This window comes from Suricata suricatta, chromosome 3, assembly GCF_006229205.1.
Source record: "Suricata suricatta isolate VVHF042 chromosome 3, meerkat_22Aug2017_6uvM2_HiC, whole genome shotgun sequence".
Taxonomy (NCBI): Eukaryota; Metazoa; Chordata; class Mammalia; order Carnivora; family Herpestidae; genus Suricata; species Suricata suricatta.
Window position 1 is genome coordinate 153,264,841 of NC_043702.1, and position 26,228 is coordinate 153,291,068.

At 36.4% G+C, this 26,228-nt stretch overlaps 1 long non-coding RNA gene across 1 annotated transcript; it reads right to left on the reverse strand.

The window, feature by feature from the left end:
- Nucleotides 1–536: 536 nt before the first annotated feature.
- Nucleotides 537–23,920, reverse strand: LOC115286799. The gene is made up of 3 exons (XR_003906273.1): nucleotides 23,823–23,920; nucleotides 1,370–1,649; nucleotides 537–572 (listed from the first exon to the last, which is right to left on the reverse strand). It is a non-coding gene; the product is annotated as an uncharacterized LOC115286799 (long non-coding RNA).
- Nucleotides 23,921–26,228: the final 2,308 nt, after the last annotated feature.

The window sequence follows — 26,228 nt, forward strand, 5'->3', positions numbered from 1 at the left end:
TCCCGCCAAGGATCCCCTTATGATCGTTTTTGCTGGTATCCCAGAAGTTCTGTATCTACATTTCAGATCTATACTATGTACCTATTGTTGGAGGACAGTGGATTTTAACCTGACAAGATACTTTCCCAAATGTAGCTAGATGTCATAAAAGGGTATTACTGGGTTTCTATAAAAATGCTCAAAGCTATTAATTCCTTGTATCGTTTTTGAATTATTAATAATGCACAAAGTCTCTAATTACATGATTACGTTAATAAAAATAATTTGTGTGGTAGAATTGAGACTGTAGAAAATGTTGCCACAGATTAAAAGGGAGGGGAGAGAGAAACAAGCAGGAAAATAGCAAAAATATCTTTATTTGTAGAAAGAGATATTATCCAGGAAATCAAAAGATGATTTTTCTCTGTATTTTTTTAATGTTTATTCATTTTGAGAGACAGAGAGAGACAGAACATGAGTGGAGGAGGGGCAGAGAGAGAGAGAGAGACAGAATCTGAAGCAGGCTCCAGGCTGCTAGCTGTCCGCACAGAGCCCGACAGGGGGCTTAAACTCAGGAACCACGAGAACATGACCTGAACCAAAGTCAAATACTTAGCTGACTGAGCCACCCAGTTGGCCCTTATCCATGTAAAGCATTTAATTCTCATCTATCTTGTAAATCTATAGTTTATATCAGCAATTCATCTTTGTTTCAGAATACTATTCAACCCCTGGACATGCATATTAATGATTATATACAATACATATAATACATAATAGTCGTTCCTGGACATTTTTAGTGATGTGCCTTACCTGTATCACAAATGCAGCTGTTTTGGAAATAAATTATCTTTCCTGTATTCTCAAACTTAGTGAATGGACTTGCTATCTTTTCATTCATCAGTCAGGAAACTGATTTACTGAAGATATCTTTCCTCTTTTATTCCCCAGACCCAATCACCAATCCTTATTATCTGTGCCTTATTTCAGGTCAGCACTCTTCTCTTTATCTAAAGTACTGTTGATATCACTTAAGTGCATTTCTTTCTGTCTACCTCCATAGTCTCCACATCATTTCTCTCCTTATTCAAACCTTGTTATCTTTCAATCCAACCCTGTCACTGCTTCTGAAGGTACCCATTTGTAATACAATTCTGAACATGTTGATCTGTGGTCTGAAATGTTCAATAGTCCCCTAGTTTTCCAGAAGATGGTTTCCAAATTCATTCATACTTAAGAACTCTTTCTTATCCTTATTGCCTACCAATTTAGTCAGAGCTTTTGTTTTTCTTCCTTCTGCATCTTATACCCATGTGCCCATGTAAACACACACACACACACACGCTTTTTGACTTTCTAATCCAGTCACACTACTTCAGTTACTCCACACCTTTGCAAATACTTCTCCTTCTGCTTTGTCAAGTTGGCCATCCAGTGTGAAGAACTCAACCTGTGAAAATCCAACGGACTCTTCCTCACATATTTAGGTACACTTTTCTCTCTGCAATCACGGTATATATGTAATTTCCTGTGCGTAGATTAGCCTTTTCACTTCTCAGCACATTGCTTTTTTTTTTTTTCCATATGTTTGTACTATCATGACACTCTTAAATCTTGAATAGAAGAACCACTTTTTTTCTCTCTCTCTTTCTTGGAAACTTGTAAATTATCTGGAAGATATAAAAGCCTCAGTAAAGAACTGAATATATCTTAGATAACATAAAATTATTATATTTTACATTTAATTCTGCAATCTTTTTATATATTTATAAAATAGTTTGTACTATTTTATAATGAATGTTATTTTTTTGTGTGTATGATTTCATTCTTTTTTTGAGTGTTGGTTAAATCTCAACACACATCATTTTCTGGGATACATATAATACTAAGTTTATGCATTCTCATACAATTCTCTAACAAGGACACTTCTTTTTCTTCTGTTCAAGTAAGTGTTCTCAACACACGAAAAGTAGTTTATTTTAATAATTCACTTAGCATATATTCTGACACATTATAAATTCATGAGACAGCCACATGAATGTCATAAGGTTTTTTTTACATGCCTTTTATTGTAATCTGGTGTATTTATGATGCCATTGAACTAATAACCTGAGCTATGCATTACTGAAAGGTTAGAACTCCCTTGAAGTCTGTCCTTGGTTGAGATGTTTTTGAAACTAATGGATAAGAACAGCATAATATTTGAGTATTGTGAGCCATTTGTGCACTAGAGAAAAAATACATTTCAAGGTTAAATTTTATACTGAAAAGTTTTAGTATTTTTAAATGACTAAGAACTTCATTTTTTATTTTATAAATTAGTGATTACCTAGATGATAAAATGGAGACTTAAAGAAATTTAAATATAGAGGTGTGTATGTATGTCTATCAAATCCGTAAAAAAAAAACTGAAAGCTAATTGATGAGGAAAGGTAAAGAAATATCCAAACTCAAAATACTGTAAAGAATCTCTAATTTTACTAAAAATAATAGTATATAATAATATATTTATATGTCACATAAGTTTAACTATATAATAAATATTTAAGCCTTTATTTTTTATATTTTTGATAAGAAAATATACATATGTAGTAACTAGAAATAATCAATTAATTACATCAGTTGATAAAACACTAATCTTAGGAAATCAGTTTCTTCAAAAAGAATCCCCACCTTTTCTCTCTTTCAACATGAAGATAGGGTGATTTTATATTTAGGATACCATATAAATTAAGACCTCCACCATGGGGGGAACCTGGCTGGCTCAGTGGGTAGAGCATTGGACTCTTGATCTCAGGGTTGTAGGTTCTTACCCAATGTTGGGTGTAAGGATTACTTAAAAATAAAATATTTAAAATAAAACCTCTACCATTTAGACAGAGGATGTTCAGTATTTTTAACACAAACTTTCTTTCACTTTTCCAGATGGTTCCACACTGAAACTATTCTTTTGTTCCATCTCAACTTCAATCAGTATATTCAACACGCTTGTAAAATGTTTACATTTTCTTGTTATTCAATAGTTTGTGTTAGGGCCACTCAAATTATATGTGTAAGTATTAAAGGACATGGAAGCCTGGACCCCACATTTAGAAATTTCTGGAATTCTCTAGTGACAAGACTGATAAAAGGATATAACATTTACAGAGAAACAACCATGCAACAGCCTCATTTAGACATCACAATAGCCCTAAAAGGCAAATGATTTTCCCTGTTTCACAGATGAAAAACTGCAAACTAAAACAAATTAAGTAGCCTACCTTTGCGAAGCAACCAACCAATAACATTGCTGAGATTTTAATCTAGCTGTATTTTGAAATTTGCTGTTTTCTCTGATTGATTGAAGTTGGTTTAGGTTGGTGGTAATAGTCTTCAAAATAAGTCCCCAGGAGAAATGAGAATGTCATTGCCATGTTAGCTGTCTCTCAGCTGCGTGTTATGATATTTAAATTAACTCTTGCAAAAGGAAGTTTAATGGGAAGCAGGTGATGGCTTTTCCATTCTATTTTTTTCTGTCGCACTTTAAATGTAAGTGTTTTATTCTTGAAAGGAATGTGTTGACATATTTTAATAAATACTCTACTATTTTTATGGTAAGCTCTATGCTTCTTATATTCTCCATGTAGTCATTTAGATTTATGTTCCGGTATGCTTATGATCTGTTCTTATTCCAGCCTGCAGACATAGCCATGACTCTAAAAGCAATAATAGTTAAAAACTGGCCTCGAGTTACAATAAAATAGAAACTGCAAAAGTCTATGCCCTTGACCTTTAGGAAAAGTTAAAAAGCTCTGAGAATAAATCTGAATGCAAGTATCAAAGGGATGTCATCTTGATAAAAAATTTACACCAGTGTGATTAATCTAGTATTAAGGTAATTCTGATTTCCTCTTTAAATATAATGTTTCTAATTATCAGTAATTGAAACTAATTTTGGTGCACATCTCTTATTAAATAAGACAAATGCTGCATGAGAAATGGCATGGCCTTTTCATTATTGCTTTGGCAGAACATTTCTCTAGAGATATATTTTTTTTCATTTCTAAAGCTTTCTATGTCTTCAAAGAGCTCAGTAAGGCATGGCTCGCTCTTGGTGTGACTCCAAACTTGTACATTCAAAGGGAGGACTTACAATTTACCACCAACAGCAAGATACTGTAGTGTGAGGTAAAGATCAAAACAAAATTTTTATTGTAGAGACACAAACATACACATTTGAATAGAATGTTTTAAGGACATTGATTAATGTAGGCTGGCTGAGTCCAATGACCCAGAGTGGATTCCTACAGGAGCAGCCAAGAGGGTTTTTGGCTTCTCCAGGATATAAATCAAATGCAAGCTGAGAGGAAGTGAGAGCAGAATTTATTAAAGGCAGAGTGAGGGTGTAGATACGGACAAAATGTCCAGGAGATTGGGAAAGGAAAGGAGAGTGGGTCTTTTTAAAAAATTTTTTTTAATGTTTTATTTATTTTTAATACAGAGAGAGACAGAGCATGAGAGGGGGAGGGGCAGAGAGAGGAGGAGACACAGAACCAGAAGCAGGTTCCAGGCTCTGAGCTAGCTGTCAGCACAGAGCCTGACGCGGGGCTGGAACCCACGAACGTGAGATCTGACCTGAGCCGAAGCCGGAGGCTTAACCGACTGAGCCACCCAGGCACCCCAGGAGAGTGGGTCTTATGTTTGCTTGGGGCCTGGGGTTTTATTGAGGGTTGTGCTCTGGTGCTTGTGTCTTTTCAGTAACCCAGGAACAAACGCAAGTGTTTAGATGTTCTCCTTAAGTCACTTACACCCTGGAACCAGGGGTCCTCATGAGCTGGTCTTAGAAAATCTTCATGAGAACTCTACTGGGTCACTTGTTAAATGCTGTCTTCTGTTCTGGAAGACACCAAAGAAATCAATAACTCCTTGACCTTCACAAGAAGGGCATATGCTATCTGTTCTGTAAGGTATGTATGTAAGGCAGAGGGTACAGATCCGAGCAAGATCAGAAGCAGCAAAAGGAGAAGAAAAAAAAAACAGCTTTCTTCATGGGGTCCCTTCAGTTTCCCTTTTTCAACATGAAGAATTGTGTTTGTGTGCAGTGATAATTTGGGATTTTATTCTCCTAAACATTATCAGGATGCTTATATTTTTCAGAACTCATTTAGATATGTCCCCTAGTGGAATATTCACATTGAATCAGTACTGGATAATTTCCCATTGCATATGAAGAATGGGAAAGTGTGTTTGAAATTCATCACTGCATTCCTAGAAGCTGTAGAGGCTGCTTTTTAGGCAACAGGGTTGAGCAATGGAAACCTGAGCAAGGCAAAAGGGCTTCCAGTGACCAGGGAGCTGAATGCAAATCAGTTCATTAAGCAACCCACCTTGAAATAGCTGCGGGCTCTAACTGATCTATTACAACTAGGCACGGTTCCTAAGGTTACCAAAAAAGGGAAAATTCCATTTTTCCCCATACTCCCTCACTTTGCCCTGTAACTGTGGCTCCTTATGATAGGAGAAGATAGGAATCCATTGGCAGAGAGGGAAATATTAAGACCTGAGGTCCCTGGGTGGGGAAAACACCTATTTGGGAACAATGCTGGGAGTGTCTAGCCACATTAGATGTAAGGTTCCTCTTAAGAATGTAACAAACCCTACCTAATCCCCCTCAGGTTTCCCTTCGGAATTTGATAAAAGACCTAAATATGACTATAGTCCACCCTTATACAATGAAAACAAGTCCATCAGGAATGGACAAAGGAGTGCCTAGAGCTATCCCAGTCAATAAGGGTAGAACCTGAGAAGGAACAGGGGGAAGGGGAGGGCGAGGACTGACCAGAATCTTATAAAACAAGGACTCTTGCCTATAGTCCTCGTGCATTCACTTTCGAGAATGTCTCCTCTCTATAAACCGAGCTTTTCTGCTATTCTTCCTTTCTGATCTCATACTCCAATAAGCTCTTGCCTGCTGCTCATTTTGTGTCCACCTCTTCATTCTTCCAAGCAGCAAGACAAAGAATTGTGGGTACTGAGGTAAAAAGGAATCCTACAACAGTGTCACTACTGCTTTGTCATCGACAGTCTGTCCTTTGCTGTTCGGCTTGTTGTCCATTTGCAGTGTATTCAATAAACTTCTATCTTTTGTTCTGCCTTGAGGGAATTCTCTCACCATTGCACTGCCGGCCCCCCACCCATTTGGGACGCCCTATTTGGAGGTCCTTCATCTGATGGGAAAAATTACTTAACTTTTTGCTTTCTCAGGCTATGGAGGTAGCTTGTGTCTCAGCATCTTTAATCCTTTTTACTCTCTTTAAGTTATTGTAACCGAATTTGTGATATAATTTAATAAAACAAATACAATGTTTAATAAATTTTTTAAATGTTTATTTTTGAGAGAGAGAGAGACAGAGTGCAAGCAGGGGAGGGGCAGTGAGAGAGGGAGACACAGAATCTGAGGCAGGCTCCAGGCTCTGAGCTGAGCACAGAGCCCGATGTGGGACTTGAACTCACAGACTTCGAGATCATGACCTGAGTTGAAGTCAAACACTCAATGGACTGAACCACCCAGGCACCCCACAATGTTTAAAATAGAGTGCATTACTTAATCAGAAATAGGTTGAGTTTAAATGGTTTTAATTAAATTTATTTATTTAATTGTATGAATGAATACCTAAGTTCATACTCAGGACTACCTATCAACTCAAGTGAATTTTTACTTGTAGAAATTATGGAATGATGTTCTGAAATGGATGGAAAGAGGGCTGAGAAGAAAGAAGAGTAAATTTATCATCCTGTGCTTATTGGTAGAGACTGTTTCCCTGACATTTTTTGCCATTAACAGAAATGTAAGCAAAATTAGCAAAGATAAGAATTCAGTGGTTGCAACCTTGTAAAAGGCTTTCAAATCAATGTGCCCTGTATAAAGACAGACTTTACTGAATAAAGTCAAGAAAAAGGTATGGGTCTCATCTTCTTTCCCTGATGTCTGATCTCCATAGCAAGAATTGCAATTTTAGGGATGGAGATTGTCCCTCACTGGTTGGGGCCATCACCCAGCCCCAGCCCCTACGGCCAACCCCTAGAGCTCTGAATCTCTAGAATCCTTTCCTTAGGCCTTGCTTTTCTTGCATTTTGCAATATCAGAACATCTTAATTTCAATACCGTGAAGTTTCACTTTTTTTTTGAAGCGAAAACACTAAATATGTAATTAGTGTTATTACCATTTAAAAGGAGGCAGAGTAGCAATGATGTGTATAGCATGATGACATTTATGAACATAAGATTTTAGTTACTCATGAGAAAAAAAAAGGCCCAGAGGAACACACATCATCTAGGGCATAGCTTTGGGAGGAAAGTGATATCTAACTGGATGAAATAAAATTTTATTTTTGTTGTTCTAAATATTTGTTTTCTGAATTTAAAACAAGTGTCACTCGCTGGACTCCAAGATCTGATCTTTACCAACTTCCTGCTTATACTCACCAACCTTTGTCCCACATTTTCCCTGATGTTCTTCTTTCCAGCTTATCCCTTGACTTAAGCAAAAGACCCCATGGCCCTACCATCTCAGTGATGAAAACCAAAACTACCCTTCAAATGAAAACAACTGTCTAGAGAAGGAGCCCTGGTGCCCAGACCACTCAGACCAGGTTGAGCTAAACCCTGGACTCACACCTGGACAGATGGGCCATGGAGCGACCTCTGGAATGACCGATAATTACCTTTACCTCATTATAATACTAAGATCTCCCTCAAGGGGACACAAGCTTCATTTACATAACGTACAATGCATATATAGACATGCTTCTTAAAGCCCTTGCGCAACCTTACACCAGCCTCTATATGTGAAGACAAGGCTCCCCTATCTAAATATTCATCCTAACCTTAAATTAAAGGAACCCACTGCCGCTTGCTTGGAGAGTCACAGCTTTGGAAGTTATTCCCCATGTTCTTTTTTTTGCTGTAGATAAAGTCTAGTTTGTGTGACAACTCCACCTGGTATAGTTTCTGTCTGTGGCTCACTGGGGTGTGAACTCATATTAGTTCAGTTACAAAAGCACATATACCTTTTAACTAAAGGTGTATGCAAGTATTAAGGTTTGTTTAAAAATGGAATTATAAAATTAGGTGTAAACATCAGAAACATTGAAAATACATCATGGCTATTTGTCTGTCTAGGTAAGACTGCTACTTCAGTTGTGTTCTTTAAAACAAGAACTGTATAAGGCGCCTGGGTGGCTCAGTTAGTTAAGTGACCCACTTCAGCTCAGGTCATGATCTTGCAGTCTGTGAGTTCAAGCCCCTTCTAGGGCTCTGTGCTGACAGCTCAGAGCCTGGAGCCTGCTTCAGATTCTACATCTCCTTCTCTGTCTCTGCCCCTCCTGCACTTGTGGTCTGTTTCTCGCTCAAAAATAAATAAACATTAAAAAATAAAATATAAATAAAACAACTGTATATTGCTATATATACAGTGTTTGGGATCTCTTCTCTCTCAGATATAAGTGTAGGTAATATTTCTAAACAAAACAAATTCAGGGCTAATGGACTGCATCTGTTTCAGGCTTCACAAATTCTTTCATCTCAAAAAGGAAGACCAATATAAGAAGAAATTGAAAAACTAACCAGAATACTGATGGAAAGGCTGCACAACTGGAGAAATTAAAAAGAAAAATTACCTGAATCTGTTTTGTGGAATCCATTTTTCTAAGGTTCTAGCCAAAAGAAAATACTTCTTACTTTTCCATTGGGAGTATTAAACGTCTCAGAAAAATGTAGGAATGTTATTAGTAGATTTTTATATCTTTAGAGAAGGCCTTTTGACAGTTTTATCTTGTTATTGTTATTCAGTTAAAAATATACTGATTATTTAAGGGTGTTTGCTTTGTTGCAGTTGTCTGTTATGTAGTGTTATGTTACTGAATAGGTCCCTCATGTCACTTTGTTTTCTGAGTAATGATGTTGTGAAAAATTTTCTAATTAAATCCACACTCTTTTTATGCATGGAAGATTATGTCATCAAAAGTAGAAAACTCTATTTTAAAGTTAACCTCATCTTAAATAAAAGAAGCTCCTTTAAGATATATAGATACACATGGATACATACATCTATATATCTTAAGAAAGAATATAAGCATGTCTCACTATTTCTTTTTTTTTTTTTTGAGAGACAGTACGTGCATGTCACAAAGAGGGTGTGACAGAGAGAGGTGGGAGACAGAGAGAAAGAGAGAGAGACAGAGAGAGAGAGAGAGAGAGAGAGAGAGAGAATGTCTTAAGGAGGATCCATGCACTAGTGTGGAGCCCAAAGCAGGGCTCATTCTCATGACTGTTAGATCATGACCTGAGCTGAAATCAAGAGCTAGATGCTTAACCCAACTGAGCCACCCAGGTGCCCCTATGTCTCACTATCTCCATGTCTACATTTAAATCTTTATTTCTTTACATGTTCTAAAGAGGAATAGGCCATTGAGTGCAAATGTTAAAAGGCTTTTTAGGGGCACCTGGGTGGCTCAGTTGGTTAAGCACCTGATTTCAACTCAGGTCATGATCTCACGTTCATGTGTTCGAGCCCCACATCGGGCTCTGTGCTGACAGCTCAGAACCTGGAACCTGCTTCAGATTCTGTGCCTCTCTCTCTCTCTCTCTCTCTCTCTCTCTCTCTGCCCCTCCCCCATTCATGCTCTGATTCCCTCTGTCTCAAAAATAAATAAAAAACATTAAAAATACTCAGAATTTTCCCTATTGGTCTATATTCATTGAAATATTATATATTATCTATTACTTATTATTTATTATTATTTGTAATTTACAAAATATATTTATTATTTTATTAGTATACATAACGTTTTATATTATATAGTACATAATATTTTATATTTTTTAATATATATGTTTGAGACCAGTTTTGATCACGTACTCTTTAATGTAAACAGTTGCAGATATTATCTTACAGGTTAAAGCATAAAGATGAATGCAATGTCCAGACAAATATAAGAAGCAATGTCATGAGGCATAAAAAAAAAAAATGATGAGAATATTGGACCAAGAGCACATCTTACCTTTTGATAAGGATTTATCTTATTACAAATTTTTAATTTGTTCTAAATATTTACAATTATCTTTATGATTGAAGAGAATTTCAGCATCACTATAGCTTAACTATAATGGTAAACTTTACAATTTTTACACTGGGGCTGTGTATACCTTTTTTTTTCCTTCTCAGAAGAGTGACAAGGAATTTTTGCAAGAAACATTTATATTTTATTTGTTTTTTATTTATTTTTATTCATTTATTTTGAGAGAGAGTGAAGGAGGGGCAGAGAAACAGAAGGAGAGAGAGAATCCCCATCAGTCTCCACACCTTCAGCACAGAGCCTGATATGGAGCTTGAACTCACAAATTCATGAGATCATAACCTGAGCCAAAATCAAGAGTTGGAGGCTTAATCAACTGAGACACCTAGGTGATCCTGCAAGAAGCATTTATATTTTAATAAAAAAATTGAATTATAAGCAATTTAACCCATGGTAGAAGTGAACAATATCTTAAATTAAAAATTCTATATCTTGGGCATCTGGGTGGGTTAATTGGTTAAGCCTCAGAATTCAGCTCAGTTTATGATCTCAGGGTTCTTGAGTTCGAGCACTGCTTCAGGCTCTATGCTGACAGTTCAGAGCCTGGAGCCTGCTTCACATTCTGTGTTTCCTCTCTCTGCCCCTCCCATCCTCATGCCCTGTCTCTGTATCTCTCTCAAAAGTAAACATTAAAAAATAAATAAAAATAAAAATTGTATATCTTACTGACATTGCCTCTCCCTCCTTGAATGATTTCTCCTCCTCACTCACTGTGTACTAGTCTTACCTTGATCTTTAGACTCAGGCCTAGTTCTGATTTCAGATATTATGTGATATAGTGCAAGGAGCATATGTTTTGGTGTCTGAGAGGAAGTAAATCCCAGTTTTAGTATTATTTTTTAATGTTTATTTATTTTTTTGGGGGGGGAAGGGACAGAGAGAAAGGGAGAGACAGAATCTCAAGCAGAATTTGTGCTGTCAGCACAGAGCCCAATTCGGGGCTCCATCTCAGGAACCCAAAGATCATGACTTGGGAGGAAATCAAGAGTCAGACACTTAACCAACTGAGCTACCCAGGCACCCCCAGTTTTATTGTTAAAATAAATTAGCTACATAAGTGATTACAGACTTAACTGTGTTTTCTTAAAATTTCTTTTATTGAAATCCTAACCCCCAATACCTTAGAATCTGACTATATTTCACCAAACAACCTTTTGCAAATAAATAAGTAATTAAAGTTAAATGAGGTCACATGAGTAGGCTCTAATACAATATGACTGCTAAGAGGAGGAAGAGACACTAGGGACATTTGCATACAGAGAAAAGGCCATAGGAAGACATAATGAGAAAGCAGCATCTTCAAGCCAAGGAGAGAGAGCTTGGGAAAAACCAACCCTGCCGACATCTTGATCTTGAAATTTCAGCCTCCAGATTGTGAGAAATTTGTTGCTTAAACCATTCAGTCTGTGGCATTTCTGTTATGGCAGCCTTAACAAACTAAGACAATAACATTTAAAAAGTTTATATAGCCTTTTTGAATCTTACTCTTCTTATCTATTTATAATGAACCATATTGAGCAATAAGTAAAACAATCTAAAGGGTGCAATGATGTACATATTCATAAATCACATTTACCCCCTTGCATTTTTGTTCTGACTTCTAACTCTAATTATCATTCACTAAACTCCTGCCCACTCACTCAACTCATTTTCTCTAAGGGCAGAGAAAATAGAAGACATTAATAGGCAAATGGATTTAGAGAAAGTTCACAAAAATTATTGAAATAATATTTTATTTCATTTTTATTTTCTTCACGTTCTGGTAATCTTATTCTTGATCTATATACCTGTTAGTACAATTTTTTTTCTTCTAAGGTGATAATTTTAAAACTAATACCCTTAGCATTTCTTAAATTTACACTATTGAGTCTAAATAAATATGAAAAGAAGATTTCATCTTATTGTATAAGCAATTAATGCAACATTTTTTTTGCCTCAGAGCATTAAATACCAATTTATTGGGGTTCCTGAGTGTATATTTTCTCCAACCTTCTGAATCACTGTCAACTGTCTACTGAACAGAAAGGATCTCTCCCTTCATGAATTTCCTTCATTATCTTGGAGCAATTAGCTGCCACTTGACAAAGATGGCACCACACCGTTACCAGCAGTGGAGAAAGCCTGGCGGTACCTCAAACACCATCTTGCCTATCAACACCAGTGCTCTCCTTCCCCAGAAATGAGCTCTAGCCACATGAGACTTTTGCTTTTGCACTGGCAGCTAGACCTCGACTCTGAATCACCTAAACTTCAAACGATCAACCGGAGAAAACAGCAAACTTCAAAATACAGCTAGATTAAAATCTCAGCAATGTTATTTGTTGATTGCTTCGCAAAGATAGGCTACCTAGTTTGTTTTAATTTGCAGTTTTTCATCTGTAAAACAGGGAAAGTCATTTGCTTTTTAGGACTATTGTGATGTCTAAATGAGGCTGTTGCATGGTTGCTTCTCTGAAATATTATATCCTTTTATCAGTCTTGTCACTAGAGAATTCTGGAAATTTGTAAGCCTTGAGTCAAGGCTTCCATGTCCTTTAATACCTACAAATATACTTTGAGTGGCCCTAACACAAACTATTTTTTTAATTTTTATTTCTTTACATTTATTTATTATTGAGAGACAGAGAGAGACAGAGCATGAATGGAGGAGGGGCAGAGAGAGAAGGAGGCACAGAATCTGAAGCAGGCTCCAGGCTCTGAGCTGTCAGCACAGAGCCTGACGTGACCCGAACCCACAACCCGTGAGATCGTGACCTGAGCTGGAGTTGGACACTTAACCAACTGAGCCACAAAGACACCCCTAACACAAACTATTAATTAACAAGAAAACTTAGATATCTTACAAGTGTGTTGAATATACTGATAGAAGTTGATATGGAGCAAAAGAATAGTTTCAGTATGGAACCATCAGGAGATGTGAAAGAAAGTTTGTTTTAAAAATGTTGAACATTCTCTGGCTAAATTGTAGAGGTTTTATTTTAAAGATTTTATTTTTGGGGCACCTGGGTGGTTCAGTCAGTTAAGCAGCCCACTTCAGCTCAAGTCATGATCTCACGGTTTGTGGGTTCTAGCCCCACATCAGGCTCTGTGCTGAAAGCTCAGGGCCTGGAGCCTGCTTCTGATTCCATGTCTCCCTCTTTCTCTGACCCTCCCCTGCTCACTTCTGTGTCTCTATCTCTCCAAACATAAATGCTAAAACATTTTAAAAAATTAAAAAGGATTTTATTTTTAAGTAATTAATCTCTATACCCAATGTTGGGTTAGAACTCACAACCCTGAGATCAAGAGTCCAGTGCTCTACCCACTGAGCCAGCCAGGTGCCTCATGGTGGAGGTTTTATTTTGGAAGGTAACCTAAATATAAAACTATTCTATTTTCATGTTGAGAGAGAGAAAGAGGGAGGGGGTGATGTGAGGGATACTGTTCAAAGAAATTTAAAAGACCTGAAAAGAAAAATTTAGTACCAATTCCTAGAAGGGTACTCCTCCCCTAAATTTGGACTTTATTCCTTTCATCCCGCCTTGCTTGAAACAGTACTATGATTAATCTAACAGTGGTTTGGAGTATGTTATTTTGAAACTACTTAAAAGCATAACATTGAATAAAGATCTAAATCATTGCACTAGTGCTTCAGCAAAGCTCGATTTTAAAGGAACCTTCTTCCTCACTTCTGCAAATCTCTCCTTCTCCCTTCTTAGTCTTTTGTTTCAGGAATCCGAATCCGGTACCACCCTGAAAACAATGCTGGCAGCACAAACACAATTCCTCCTGAAACTCGCTTGATCCTGTTATTTCCCCCTAAAACACCCCAGCCGCTTTCTCCAGGTGAGCATGCAATTTTTTGAAAGCCATATAGCCTGCTTGCCTCCTTTGCCTGGCAAAGCAAGGAAGCTATTGTTCTTCCTTATCCCAAACCCTCTCTTCATGTTATATCCTGGCTGCGAAACGCAGAGGTCCTTTATTGACAACAATTTCTTTACTAGTGAACATGAAACATTATCTTGTAAAATTTTGGCTTAAGAAATTCCCACAGTGGGTCTGTGTTTAAATAAATTGTGGAAGGGGCACCTGGGTGGCTCAGTGGGTTAGGCGCCCACATGGGCTCAGGTTGTGTTCTCAAGATTAGTGAGTCCCAGCCCTGTGTTGGGTTCTGTGCTCACAGCTGAGAGACTGGAGCCTGCTTAGGATTTTGCTTCTCTTTCTCTCAAAAAAATAAACATTAAAAAACAATTTTTTAAATAATGAATAAATAAATCTTGGCAAAGGCAAACTCAGGGTCTGAGTATAATTTGCCTCCCAAACAATATACATATGAGGTGAAAAATACCTTCTCTTCATAAAACTCTTCAAATTCTTCGTCAACTCTTTTTTTTTTTTTTTTTTTTTTTTAGGAAGGAGATTTTATAAGAGATTATCTTCTGAATGTAAGAGAAAATTTGGGGTACCTGGGTGGCTCAGTCGGTTAAGCCTCCGACTTCGGCTCAGGTCAGATCTCACGTTCGTTCGTGGGTTCGAGCCGTTCGAGCCCCGCGTCAGGCTCTGTGCTGACAGCTAGCTCAGAGCCTGGACCTGCTTCCAGTTCTGTGTCTCCTTCTCTCTCTGCCCCTCCCCCTCTCATGCTCTGTCTCTCCATGTCTTAAAAATAAATAAAACATTTAAAAAAATTTAAAAAAAGAGAAAATTTAGCCTCACATAACTGTAACCAACCAAAATGAATATTATTGAAGGCAAATATGATTACTCAGTGTAATGAAGATAAGGCTGACAGCTCACAAGACAAATTGTATGAAAAAGTTAAATCATTTATGGCATTTTCTATTGCAGCTGAAGAGCTCAGATATATATATAGTACCATCCAATTAGCTCTATCATTTGGTGATGTCAGTGAAAATTTTGATGTGAAAGAAAAGCTCTTACACATGGTGTCCATGACAATCGGAACTTAGCTCTGCATTGAATCATGTCTTAATGATTTTAATAGAAACTGGTCCAAATTAGTACATATGACTACTGAGAGTGTTCCCAAAATGGTCAAAGCTAATGTTTTCAAATTTAAACTGAGGTGGCAACATTTTTCAAGGGCATGCACTGAAGTCATTTCCTTGCGTATGTGACCCAGAGTTACTCTGCTAGAAAATTAAAATAGAGCACATAATGGTTGTAATAATTAAGCGTATGAACTTCATGCCCTTTTATGGCCAGATCCACAGTAGTTCAGTCCTTTGGTTGATGAATTGGATGAACAATAACACCTAGTACTAAGCTGCTCAGGCCCCCGAAAATGTATTATTTGAAGGGACACGGGAAACAAAATTCCAGAGGCAGATGTCTATGCCTTTTCATTGATAAAACAAACTGCCAGTTTAGTATAATTAAATGTCCATTTATTTTCAAATGTACTTTTGTGTGTATATAATATATTAATGACTGATAAAAGATATACATTTATAATTAGTTTAATAATATAGTCAATGTTACCATTGTTAATTTAGGCATTATTCTCCAATTTCATTTCTGAATAAATACATACATACATATATACTTACCCTACTTTTATTTCATAAAATATAAATAGATTTTAATTTCTAATCTATGAGATATGAAAGAATTTTAATCTGACTAGGTTTAATAACACTGCATATTTTCTTCATGTTATATTTGTTAAGTAATTTATGATAAAAATCTGGGGTAACTGGATGGGTCAGTTTGGTTAAGCATGTGACTCTTGATTTTGGGTCAGGTCATGATCTCACAGTTCGTGAGTTCAAGCCCCACATCAGGCTCTGTGCTGATAGAATGGAGCCTATTTGGGATTTTTCATCTCCCTCTCTCTCTGCCTCCCTCTGTCTCTCTCTTTCAAAAATAAATAAGCGTTATATAATAATAATAATAAGTTATTATAAAATCCAATACTATCTTTTAATTTTTCCCCATGTTATATATGTTTTCAAATTTCACTCCTCCCATCCCAAAGAGTTCCTGACCTTTATTATATAATCAGTTATACTTTCCCCTGACAAAGAATGTGTAGTTTACCTATTACAATTTTTTAGTTGACATTAATTTTCTGAGTTTGCAAAATATCCTTTCAATTGCAGAAAACAACTTAGTATAAAGGTAGATTTTGAAATTAATGTAATTTTATTCTTTCACCCATATTATAATTTAGTGGCAAGTATAGTATATCAGGCACCTCTAGTGCACACCATTGAAAATGTTTCCTAATATATTTGTGTGTATATGTGTGCATGTGTATTTTGAGGGCAAGAAAGTCATTATATACAAAAATGTACTTTAGGATAGAAGAAATGCAAAAATCATGTGGTTTCCTTTGTAATTTCCTAATGAGATTAAGAGGAAATTTTGTTTTCTAACAAGATTTCAAAAACAATAAAAAATTTTGCTATTTAAATAATTGTCTTCAATTGTTATACTTTCAATCTGTTTGAGCTTTACACATGTAAAAATCTCAACTTGCCTTCTGTCTCTAAAACTGTTTATGGACACGGTTTCTAGGATTGGGTTGTAACACCATCAACTATACATTAAATCAACTCAGCCCACATAATTTTGAATTATTATTCTGTGGTAGCGCTGTACTATGTCTTCATTCTGTTCTTCATCCTTGAAGTGTGAATAAGAGATCCAGGCATGTAAAGGAATGACTATAAGTGCTAAACTAAAGGTTAAAAGCATTGTCACAAAGCTTCATAGTCAATCTCATCAAAACAAATCCAAACAATTCATTATCTGGTTCCCTATGATAATTACAGCTGCAAAGTCCCTTTAGCAGCTCCTAGTTAGTGTGTGATTGAATAATTGGGAGGTACATGTACTCAACAAAATAGTTTTGAGCCTCTTTGAATTCTCACAGTAATATAATTTGTGTAGCCAAACCTTTGTAGAAATATACTAGATAAGGAATTCTGGAAAATGCAGTTCAGCCAAGTCAAGTCGGTTCATCAAAAAGCTCCACATTTCACACTTTGGTAATTGCCCTCCATACATATATCCTCATATATTTAGGCTACAAACAAAGATAAGCAAGCCATACTTCCGACTAACATAATACAACTACTCCATGCACAATATAAAACATCAGAGCATTTTCCCCATAAAGATACAAAGTCCTTGGATGTCTTCTCTTTTAATGTACTCTAATTTTAATACTGAGTTATAAAGTTAACTATTAATAACACTTTTCATATTAGGTAATAAGGGGATATCAGAAAGAACATAGGAGAAATATATAAACACATAGATAGATGATAGATAGACACAGATATATAGATTGATCTAGAGCTAAATTAAGATAAAACCAGATATAGGAAAAAAAAAGACAGAGATAGATACACAAACACATTCATATCAAAACAAGAAAGAATAAATCATAAATATTACAGCCCTCATTCTGTAGCTCTTTCTTGGGCACAACTATGATTTATAGCTATCTTCTTCAATTACCCAGTTCATATATTCTTTGTCTTAAGCAAACATCTCAATTGGCTGTGGTTCTCTGCCTGATGAAGTGACCCAAACCTTGATTTCTGAAATATCTGGATGATTAGTAATCATGTCTCAATTATGTTTTTGTAGTTTCCCTTGACTTTACTCATAGGACAAAGTCATAATTAGAGACATTGTAAGAGATTTCCTGTATTCCAGACTAATTTAAGTTTTATCAAACATACAGAAAAAATCCTATTTTCCCTTGGTAATAATTATCAACTACAGTAACCAGTATAGTAAACACTTTCTTTGCTTGCTTCTTTGGAGGCATGAAGAGACTAAAATGACCAAGTGGTAGTCACAATTTTCAGTTCAATTAAATCGTGTTTTTTTTTTCCCAGTTAAGTTCTCTAACCAATAGAGGCTGAAGTTACAGACAACAGATAAAAATTTGCCAACTGAACATCATATGTAATACTAAGTAATACCGTTCCCATTCCCAGCCCTTGACTCTTGACCCATGAATCCTAGTGATGGGAGAAATGGCATCATATACTAGATGCTAATTTACATAATTTACTACGTTCTGGAGGATATTACTTCAGGCATGCAAGGTCTTGCAACCTAGCTAATGTCATGACTAATACTTCAGAAGGCCATTTTTCCCATTCCAGCAAGCCAGATGCTTCAGGATGGTAAATAACATGGTAAGATTAATAAATCCCATGAGTATGGGCCCAATACTGCATGGAATATCAGGATACTGGACATGGCAGTCTTAGTAGTTTGGGTGGAAGCATTGTGGGCAAGGAAGCCAAATACATTTCCAGAGAAAGTTATATTCCAGTAAAAACAAAGTCTTATCCATCCCATATAGAAAGGGCTCTAACATAGTCAACCGTCTACCAGGTAACTGGAGAATCACCCCAGCACATTGTGCCATATGAGGACTCAGGGTGGTCTCTATTGCTAGAATATTGGACTTTTAAGAGTGGCTGTTGCCTGGGCAGCCTTGGTGAATGGAAGTCAAAATTGCTAAGTCCATGCCAAATTTTCATCCTTGCCACCATTGGTACATTGTTCAGAGTCACTGGGCAATGGCAGAAATGGTTAGGGAAGATACTCATAAGTGTCCTTATACAGACCGTTGTGTTCATTTGATTACTAAAATACCCCTCTGATAAACTCATTATTTTCTTTCTTTTCTGTTTTTTTGGGTTTATTTATTTATTTTTATTTATTTATTTATTTATTTATTTTGTAATTCACATAGCTCCCTAAGCCCTTAGGCTTCTGGGAGCATGTTGGGTTTTATTTATTTATTTATTTATTTATTTATTTATTTATTTATTTATTCCTTTGTACCTTGTCTCCCCCCACCACCCCGAGCTCCAGGGAGAGGTCCCTGCCCCTGTCCTCTCTCGGAAGCCAGGGGCTTATTCTTGGATGTCGGGCACTTCTATACCATTTCGCCTCTGGAGAATCCTGGCTGGGGGGAAAGGGGGGGCAAAGCCACCCAGCCCCACTCTCCCAAAGCAGCCCTCAGCCAGGACGGGCTCTCTTTTATACATGTGTTTATTTTGTACGTGTGTATCTGTGTGGAGGAGGTTGTTGCTTTATTTTTTTAAGGCTCTGAGGTGTTGTGTATGGTTTCTCGTCACATCCCAGCCTTCCCACGGGCACGTCCGAGAAGAGAGGGCATTTCTCGCAAAACGAAAGAGAAATCCCCTAGAGCGGCCGAGGGTGGTGCCCATCAGCTGTGGTGGACCTTCCTGAAAAATAAATATCCTCTAAATTTTCAAAAAAAAATATCTTTATATCCTGTGCCCATAAAGGTGTATTGGTTTATCTACATACCTTCTGCAAGAATATTTTCATGAATTTTCAAATTCTGTATTTTCTAAATCTCTGTCTATTCTGCCAAACCACTGTCACATCTCATGAATTGGTACCGACTCGCCCATTTGACATCGTTCCTTCTAGGCAAAACTGAACACGGTTTCACTGAGTGAAATCGCAGGATTTCCCTTCCCAACTGTCCTTCAAAGATGTCCCCAAAAAGAGACTACAGTGTTACTGCTGTCAACTTCTGAGTAGAATTTTCTGATATTGTGTGGTAGTGTCTACACTGGGCTCAAGAAGGTGAAAGAACAGTAATAGGGGCCATGGGCATTTGAGCTACCTCCTCATGCAACTTACTTTTTTGGTCTGTACCTGCTCAAGGCTCATCATATATATATATAACACTTCCATTTGATAATGGAGTGCTGTCAGATATGCCCAACTTCATGATTTGGTAGGTCAGAAAAATGTACTTCATGATGGTCAGATTAGTTTTCATGGTAGCTTGGTGGCCTATAATAAAGCATTTAGTCTCTACTTAAAGTCCCCAAAAGACAAAAGCCATTGCTCAAAAAGGACACTAATTATCCACATATAATCTCTGGGCTTTACTCCAGATCTTTTAAGGATCTGAGATGTAATTTACCTATAGGGACCTTCCAATGGTTCCAAATGACATCTCTATCTGCCAATAACACTGCAAGTACCATTTGATCCGCTGGCTCCTATGGCTTAAGTGGCAGAGCAGTTTCGGCTAGTGCCCAAGGGGCTGCAGTCTTCCCTTTCTGACTGCCTGTCTGTGGGTATTAGGCTTCAGCCTGATGACAAATATTCTTTCAGTGATAATGAATATTGCCTTAATATGTGAGGAGAAGCAACACATTTAAATGTTTCTGCATTTTATTATTATTACATATTTATCCGTTCCTGTCCTCAAGCAAACAAGTGCTCCAGTGAAAAGGATGTTCTTTTATTTTTACCCATAGTTTACTATCATCTAACATAGTAGGCATTTTAAATTTATTGAATTCATTTGAATTTCAAATATATTTCTGATAATTATAGTTATCCACATACATATCTCAGTTGCTCAGATGCAATCATGCACACACGTGCATAGCAATTCACGTACACAGAGTATTGAGGGAAAAAGTTATATATTCAGTCAGTCTTTCCACATGAAGCTATATTCAATATTCTTTCCTTTGGCTAGTCCTGGATGACTGAAGATTTTTGAAATTATGCTATCTCACTAATTTCAAATCTACTTATCTATACATCCACTTTAAATTTTCTGTTGTCTGCTATCTTAAGCCACACTTAGTGGATCATACATGGATACCATTTCCTAGTTGAACTAAGGTCATTGCAAAATCACAAGGTTATACATTAGCTGTTTCTCATGAACATATTTTAGATGATTAATATAATTAGTCTGAGTAATTATGGGATTGATACGTTCACAGATTGGTCTAATTAGCCTTTGAACGGACTGATGGCTCAATTGAAGAGCTAATAAATTATCTGGCTGAACTCCACACACCTTTCATACTTGGTTTGATTAATAACCAAGTTCTTGGCAAAGTAACTGGGCAAAAGGCTAAAACTTATCCTATCAATTTTCAATAATCACATTGCGTTCAGGAGTATTTATGCTTCCTGAATACTTTATTCTTTTTTTAAATCCTTATGCCAATGATCAGACATTTTCATTTATTTGCATATAGATTAGTACTATTAGAAGGCTTCTGGAGACTGTATATCATATGTGAGTAATCCTAGAAAACTTAGAAATACCATATAAAGATGCATGAAATCAAACAATACTTTTAGTTCTCTGTCATTTGGCATTTCTCATAGAATTTATTTGCAATTTTTTTGCTTTTATAACTAATATTGATTTCCCCCAATTTTAATTTTTACCTAATTCTATTTATGGATAGCATAATAAATAAAAGTTTGTTTCAAAGTTATTTGCATATCTTTGTAAAAAATTAAAAAAATAATAATAGCAATATATGTGTAAAACTTCTGGTATTGTTTCTATCTCACTGAGTAAATCTATCTGTACTGTATTTATAGTTGTTTAATTAAATTTTCAAAATGCTATCATATATATGAAAATCTCCTTGACACTCAGGTAAGTCCATTTACAGGGATAAATCCACCAGTGCGTAGCACCCAGCTCAGGCTGTAAATGAAAACTATTTAAGTGTAATCCTCTAATTATGATGCAAACGCTGCTGTCTGATCAGAGCTCATTCACCATAATGTGAGTAATACGGATTTTTATTCATTCCTATATTGCTTTAAACCTAACTAAATTTATACCTATTCTTAAGATACACTCTTACAAAAATGTTTATTTTTGAGAGAGAGAGAGAGAGAGTGAGCAGGGGAGGGTCAGAGAGAGAGAGGGAGACACAATCCAAAGACAGGCTCCAGGCTCTGAGCTGTCAGCACAGATGTGGGGCTCAAACCCAGGAACGGTGAGATCATGACCTGAGGCAAAGCTGGAAGCTTAACCGACTGAGCCACCAGGCACCCCAAGATACACTCTTAAATTATGTAACCTGTGAATTATGCATTTAACTTAGAAGCTATTGACCAATTATAAATCATAAACTGGTTTTTTTTGTCAGAAAGAAAATATTTTAATCTGTTGCTATAATAGTGTCTTTTCAATTACAGGAGTAACTGGTAGCAGGCCAATGGTATGTCCAATATAATTCTTATTAGTGATGCAGTAACTTACCCTTCTCATAGACACATTATTATTATTCAAAGCCTTAATTTGCTTATTATACACAATTTGTTTGCCATATTTACATATTATATATACAGTTCTCTTATATCTGGCTCCTATCTATCACCTGTATATCCTACCTTGCTCAAAATTTTCATTAAGCACACAGATTAAGTTCATTTTCTACTTTCCAATTATTGTATCAACCATGTTTGTTAGCATTCCTGAAACATGATTTTCTTTTCTCTCACAATGTCTCTCTCCTCAATATCTTCTGCCACTTCTCTTATTTAAACCATAATGATGTTTTGCCTTTTGGCCAATAACATCATACTTGGACCAATATTATCAGAATGTACCCATTTCTTCTCACTTTCATATTCATCTTTATTTGCTTTTATCCTGAGAACTGTATATTGAGCTCTCTTTGTTTCTATTCCATTTTGCCTATAGGCTCTATCTATATTCTCCTTCCTCACGTTGGCATCCAAATCCTGCTGCTACTTTGTTATTCTTCCAAATCACATCTAGCAATATATCTTTGAATCTACTAATATATCTTGAGCATGTATACATTATGTATTTTACATTTTACTTATTCTATAAATTCTAAAACAGTGCATTAAATATGGAAACTATTTACTAAATGTTAAATTAAAACATTATAATTTATATCAAATGATATTTAATCCTCAAATGTCAAATATTTTATTTTTATAATTTATATTAATTTTTATAAGATTAAAATAAAAACTATATGTTCAACCACTTTTAAGAGTCAAATTTTACTATCAGTTTGTAATGACAAAATAGCATCCATAGGTCTCTCTATCCATACTTAGCACTTTCATTTATTTTAAGCATTTCCTCCCGAGTCTGGTACCCTGTTAACATTCCCATGCCTTCCTTTTCTATGCCTTCCTTTTTACCTGTTTTGTGAAACCACATTCTCAATCAGTTTTCTTAGAACAAATGTAAGAAAGGTAAAATATTTGAGAATTTATGACTTTAAAAACCTTGTTTCTACTCCAATACTTAAGATATGTTTTAGCTTATGTAGAATTCCGTGCTCTTATTCCAATTTTTTTTTTCCCTCAGAAAATTGAAAGCATTGTACTTTGTGTTCTGGTTTCATGGATTCTGTTGATCAGACTATATTCATAATTTCTGATTTAGCATGTGATCAAATTGATATAACCTCTGAAAAAACTTTTAGGATTTTATCTTGATCTTTGTTGGAATTTCAAAATGATATATATGATGTCTTAACAATGTCTTCTATTAAGAAAGTTTCCTTTTGTATTATCTTTCTTTTATTTAAGTTTTTTTTAGGATTGGGACAGCGTGAGTGGGAGACAGCGTGAGTGGGAGAGGGGCAGAGAGAGAGAAGACACAGAATCCCAAGCGGGTAGCAGTGCCCGACAGGGGGCTTGAACTCACAAAACCAGGAGATCATGACCTGAGCCCAAACCAAGTGCTGGACACTTAACCAACTGAGCCACCCCATTGTCCCCTCTGTATTAGTTTTTTAGAGCTGCTTTTACAAAGTATGACCAACTGGGTGGTTTAAAACAACCAAAATTTATTCTGTGTCAGTTTTGAAGCCTAGAAGTCAAAAATCAAGGTGTCTGTAGGATTGGTTTTCTCCAGAGGCCCTGAATAAAAAAATCATCTCATGGCTCTCTCTTACCTTCTGGTGGTTATTAGCAATTCTTGGTATTTCGTGACTTCTTCATATTATGTTGTCCTCTGTGTGTGCTGTCTGTGTGTCCTCTCCTCTTCTTTTAAGCACACTGCTACTTGTATTTAGAATCCTCACTAATCTACTATGACTTCATCTTAACTAATTACATCAACAAAGACCCCACTTCCCAACAGTTACATTCTGACGTTCAGGGTACACATGATTTTAGAGGAACACGAACTCTATCTTCTAGTCCTACTTTGCTGTAAATTTTTATAGTGAATCTGTGTTAAAATTTATTAACTATTTGTTCTGTTTCTGCAGAGATGGATTGGTGATTTTAGTCTGTTTATACTTCTGAACAGAACAGTGCAGTGGTTTTTGCTGTATTCACCACATTGTGGCACCATTCCCACTATATAATTTCACAACATTTTCTTCACACCCACGAGAAACTTTGTGTCCATTAGCATCTCTCCTCTTTTGTATATCCTTCCCCCACCCTCACTGGCAACCACTAATCTACTTTTTGTCTTTATATATGTATATCTATATCACAAACATTTTATATAAATGAAGTCATATAATAAATGGCGTTTTTTAACTGGCTGCTTTCCCTTAGCATAGTATTGTCAACATGCATCTATATTGTAGAAGATAATTACACTTCGTTTCATTTTTTACTGAATACTATTCCATCATTTGGATATACTACATTTTGCTGATCCATTTTTTGACTGATGGGAACTTGTCTTTATTTCTACTTTTTGGATAATTATGAATAATGCTGCTATGGACATTTATTACACGCTCTGTGTGGATATGTGTTGAATTATCTGAAGTAGATGTCTGTAATTAAAATCGCTGAGTTCTATGATACCTTCCTGCTTAATTTTGATGGACTACCAAACAAAGCAGTTACATCATTTTTTCCAGCAGTGGATAAGTATTCCAAACCAATCCAATAGATTATTTATATTTTATTATCATCTGCTTTTTGGAGTGAGGGATCCTCATCAGTGTGAAGAGTATCACATCATAGTATTGATTCGCATTCCCCCATGACTAATTTTGAGCCTATTCTCATGTAATTGTTGGCCATTTGTATGTACTTTTGAAGAAGGGGTTTTCAACTCTTTTGTCCAAATTTTAATTAGGTTGTCTTTTTATTATTGCATTGTAACATTCTTTAAATATCTTAGATACTAGTCTGCTACCTCATACACAACTTACATATATTTACTCCCATTCTTTGGAAAGTCTTTTGCTTTCTTGATGTGTTCTTTGAAAAACATGTTTTTAAAATGTGATGTAATCAAAGTTATCATTTTCCCCTTTTTTGTTTTTGTGCCATACTTAAAAATCTGTCGTAACCTGCACTCAGGGTCGCGTTCCTTCACTGAGCCCCGCATTGAGGCGCCAATTGTCATACCCCGCAGGCCAGCATTCGGCGGTACCTGTTTCGTCCGCCCCGACCAGCAGGGCTGAGAATCGTCGCGGGTCCTTCTCCTGAGGGAGGGAGAGAAAAAGGGGGCAGGAAAGGGAGACGCAGAGAGTAGACAGAACTCACGGTTTTCCGATCAGGCAAAAGAGAGAGCTTTATTCAGAAAACTGTCTTTTATATAGGTTTCAAGGTGGGAAAACAAAGCAGCTGACCAAGGTCAGTTACCAGGTAAACAGAGTCAAATGCATATCAAAAGAGACTCCCAGATTTGCCTCAGCAATACTGGGAAGGGGGGAGTTAGCACTGAATAATCCAAAATACGGTTTTGATCTTTTGTGCACCTTGGCCACTCACGTCTGGCCCAGCATGACAGATGCCAAAGTTATTTTGACCAGGAAGTGGCAGTCTCCAGCCTCTAGATGCAAATCATGTTTGCTGGTTCACTCTCCAGAGAGTGATAATCCTTGCCTGAGGCAGACAAAAATCCATTGCCTGATCAAAGAATATGACAAGGTGTGCTACATTTTCTTCTAAGTGTTTAGAATTTTTTACTCCTACATTTATTATACCTAAGCTACATTTTGACTTACTCTTTAGATGGTGTAAGAAAGGGCCCCAACTTTACTTCCTCTTGTGAATATCTGATTGTTCTAACACCATTTGTTGAAAATGCATCTCCATGTGTGCTCTAGGAGTTATCTGGTTTATAGCATCACCCTGTCATCTTTCCTAATCTCATAAACTTTCAGCATACTTCTATGTCACTTAGCAGTCAGTGAAGACAGACCAGTTGGTCTGCAGAACTGTCATGCTCTTTTCCTGTGTAGAACTATATTGAACTCTGCCTTGAAACTTAAGCCTTAGCATTCCTCAACTTTAATCTCTACCTTGTTAGCTCAGTGATATTACTGTGCTCTACTTGGGACCGCGGCCTCTGCACCGTGGTTACTCATGCATCTCTAGGCAAT